A 4,108-nucleotide genomic window follows, 5' to 3' on the forward strand; every position below is an offset into this window, starting at 1 on the left:
TTCAACCCAATCCTACCTTGCTGTAAGTTAATGTTAGCTAAAGTTATTAAGCTCCATTACTGTAACGTTAGCCCTCAATATTAAACATATTTTAAAGACAGGCACATAGGCTTTTTCTCTCCAATTTTAATCTAGAAAATTAAAAGCTAATATGTTAGTCAAAGTTATCCTTTATTTAACAACTTGACTGATGTGACACAGTGCTTATGTTCTTTGCTTTGGCAATTTTAGCCACATGAAGACCCATGTTAGCCTAGGAAACATGGTGTGGGGGACAAAGTTGGCTAATGAAGACATGCTACGAGTGTGGAGGATGATAATAAGGACCAGCCACCAGAGAAAGAAGTTCCTATTTGACCAAAGAGAAAGAAGCAGATGAAATATTCCCTAAGAAAATTAGGTAAGTCATTTTTCTGTTACTATTTTCTCCAGGTGAAGTGAGGTGGGACAGCCAGGTAAGTGGGGAATGGGGAGCAGGAATCAACATTCACCAGCTGAGTTAAGTTAAGTTTTAGACAACTACAAACTGGTGTTAAATCTATTTATTTATTAATAAACTTCTTACAAACATCAATAAGCCAGAGTATCTGGTTGGAAATAATTTAGAATGCTCATTAAGTGAATACATTAAATTTAATGTAAAATACATTAAATGATGCATTCTGAATAATAACAGTGGCAGTCTGTCTGAACTTCTGCCAAACAAATATTTGATCAGAATAATTTTGTTCAGCTTTAGTTATTATGCTACTTGTGTTAAGAAATATTGTATTGCGCTTCATAGCAACCAGTCATGTTAACTAGACATTTGTCTGCCAGTCTACCATTCTGACAGTGTGCAGAAAGGGATATTTTTGGAATGGTATTTAAATAAATGCTGAATTATGATGACATTGTTTTTTTTTTTGTTTCTTTTAAGAGACCACAGTGAATTGAGTCATCACCGACTATGAGACTGTCCAGTTTGAATTCATGAAAAGGCTTTCACCATGATTAANTCTTTGAGAAAATAACATTGACTATGTTCTCTTTCTTTGTATTGTTAGCTATGAGCAGTTCAACCCAATCCTACCTTGCTGTAAGTTAATGTTAGATAAAGTTATTAAACTCCATTACTGTAACGTTAGCCCTTAATATTAAACATATTTTAAAGACAGGCACATAGGTTTTTTCTCTCCAATTTTAATCTAGCAAATTAAAAGCTAATATGTTAGTCAAAGTTATCCTTTATTTAGCAACTTGACTGATGTGACAGTGCTTGTGTTCTTTGCTTTGGCAACTTTAGCCACATAAAGACCCATGTTAGCCTAGGAAACATGGTGTGGGGGACAAAGTTGGCTAATGAAGACATGCTACGAGTGTGGAGGATGATAATGAGGACCAGCCACCAGAGAAAGAAATCCCTGTTTGACCAAAGAGAAAGAAGCAGATGAAATATTCCCTAAGATTCATTAATGCAATTCAATTAATTCATTTTTGTGTTACTATTTTCTCCAGGTGAAGTGAGGTGGGACAGCCAGGTAAGTGAGGAACAGGGAGCAGGAATCAACATTCACCAGCTGAGTTAAGTTGTGTTTTAGACAACTACAAACTGGTGTTAAATCTATTTATTTATTAATAAGCTTCTTATAAACATCAATAAGCCAGAGTATCTGGTTGGAAATAATTTAGAATGCTCATTAAGTGAAAAGATACACTCATTTGCCTAAAGCTATACATTAAATTATGCATTCAACAGTGGCAGTCTGTCTGAACTTCTGCCAAACAAATATTTGATCAGAATAATTTTGTTCAGCTCCAGTTATTATACCACTTGTATTAAGAAATAATTGTATTGCACTTTATAACAATTGTCTGCCAGTCTACCATTCTGACAGTGTGCAGAAAGGGGCATTTTTGGAATGTTGGAATGGTATTTAAATAAATGCTGAATTATGATGACATTGCTTTTTTTTTTTTAAGAGACCACAGTGAATTGAGTCATCACCGACTATGAGAATGTCCAGTTTGAATTCATGAAAAGGCTTTCGCCATGATTAACTATTGCAAGAACAGCTGTAATTTCTGAGATTTCCTGGACACCTTAAAGAGTTGCTGCCAGAAAATGAAGACAAGAAGATCTCCTGTTTTCAGAGCATTACAGGAAGACTATAACGAAAGAGATGGCTGACACAATCAAAGCAAAACATGTTACTGTTGAAAAAACCTATTTTCTTAAGTGAAAGAATAAGTAATTTTGTTTTAGTTTTTCAATCAGCATTTCAGAGTAACAATATACTGACCAGACACTATTATCTTAGAACAAGTTTTATTCCAATGTACAGAGGGTTTGTTCTACAGCTATGATGGTAGTTATAAGTAGTCCAGTGTTTCACTTCACTTGAGGTAAGACTTAATGTCAGTGACTCTGTTAGCATAGCATTTGACACTGTAATAACACTAAATGACATCTTTATAATTGTTGCTACTAGTTTCACTTTACTTGAAGAGTTAATATTAATGATGCTTAATGACATCTTCATAACTATTGCTACTTGTTCACTTTACCTGAGGTAAAATAAATTGTTATTGACTCTGTTATTAAATAATTTGACAGTGTAATAAAGCTTAATGAAATCGTTATTGTTGGTCCTACTTGTTTTGCTTTATTTCAGGTAGTGGGAATATTAATTGCTGTTTTGTTAAAGCTTTTGATAGTGTAATAACAATTAAATCACTATGACTATATATAGATATGTTATGACATATTTATGACATATGATTATTGGTTAATGTCAAGTTGTCATAACGGAGACATTTTGAATAATGTCAACTTTGCATTAAAAGTGTCATGATTTACCGAATGACACTTTAAGACAACAGTCATAAATATTCATGAAGACTTACTCATGTTCATGACAGGTGTATGTCATGTTTATGACATACAATCTTATTCACACCCCTTCAAATAAAGTGTTACCCAAAAACATTTTTTTTACATATTTATTAAAATTATCATTATGTCTCGACAGTATAAGATAATCTGTGAAAAAAAAAATAAACGAGCTCCTCTGCTCTCCCAGTGCTCTCAGTATTAACTGCAGAGAAAATCTATCACTGTCAGAAATGGCCAATCAGAACCAGGAGGAGGGCCTCAGCGCTGCCAGTCTCCCTTGTGTACATGTTGCTTACCCTCCCCCTTTATCACTGCTACACTACAGCTAGTTCACTACAACGAAGCCTTCCACGATTGCTCAGGCTAGTCAATAGGTCTACTGATAATGGCAGATAAACATTTTTTCTGCAACAGTAAAGGCACTTCTCCACCAGTTCTCCTCTAACTGGTTCGGTCTTGGTCCACCACGGCCAGATTAATTTCCATTAACAGATCTGAAGTAGCTCTGCTTGACTGTTCTTAGATTTTTGTACCTACTTCAGGGGTAGTAGTATTCAGGGGTAGTACTCTATGTTGTTCTGTATTGTTCTCCAGTACTGAGCCAAGTATTGCACGGAAGTGATTTGATTGACAGCCGTGATTTAGCAGTGCTGCTAGCAGCTCGTCTCTCTGAAGAACGGACAGCAATAAGGAAGAGAGAAACGGTGCAGCTTTGGTCAACGTTCTGTCGGAAGTTTGCACCGACAGTGTGAAACACCGGAACAGTAGTTGCTGTCAAATAGTTTTAATGTGACAGGTCTCTGAGATATACTTACAATGTCCTGGGTATATAGTAAACAGAAATGGGTCCAGACTGTACCATGCAGGCTGCTGTGTTGCTCTAAATGAATCCCTAGACATTTTTGCAGTTGGACAATCTGCGGTCTCTTAGTAAGGTAAGCTGTTATCCACGAAATCAGGAAGAAATCAATACCCATTTTTTATCTATATTTGACTGTTTCTGTCTCTTCTTCAGGTCTTGTAGAACAAACCTCAGCTTTTCCTTTTTCTTAAAAGCCCACTTTTCATGATTGAAGAGCTCCTTTATGCCATGGATTATCTTTTGGAAAACGATGTGCAGTCTTCACAAGCCAGTGTTTTATTCTGCCTTTTTCTGGGGCGCCGAATTTGATTGTGTGTGTGTGTGTGTGTGTGTGTGTGTGTGTGTGTGTGTGTGTGTGTGTGTGTGTGTGT

At 35.9% G+C, this 4,108-nt stretch overlaps 1 protein-coding gene across 7 annotated transcripts in view; it reads left to right on the plus strand.

Moving 5' to 3' along the window:
- The window catches only part of radil (Ras association and DIL domains), a 36,205-nt gene that overhangs the window by 21,813 nt on the left and 10,284 nt on the right, over nt 1–4,108 (plus strand). The gene's annotated exons all lie outside the window — the stretch shown is intronic.

Source organism: Poecilia formosa, unplaced genomic scaffold, assembly GCF_000485575.1.
Source record: "Poecilia formosa unplaced genomic scaffold, Poecilia_formosa-5.1.2 Scaffold402, whole genome shotgun sequence".
NCBI lineage: Eukaryota > Metazoa > Chordata > Actinopteri > Cyprinodontiformes > Poeciliidae > Poecilia > Poecilia formosa.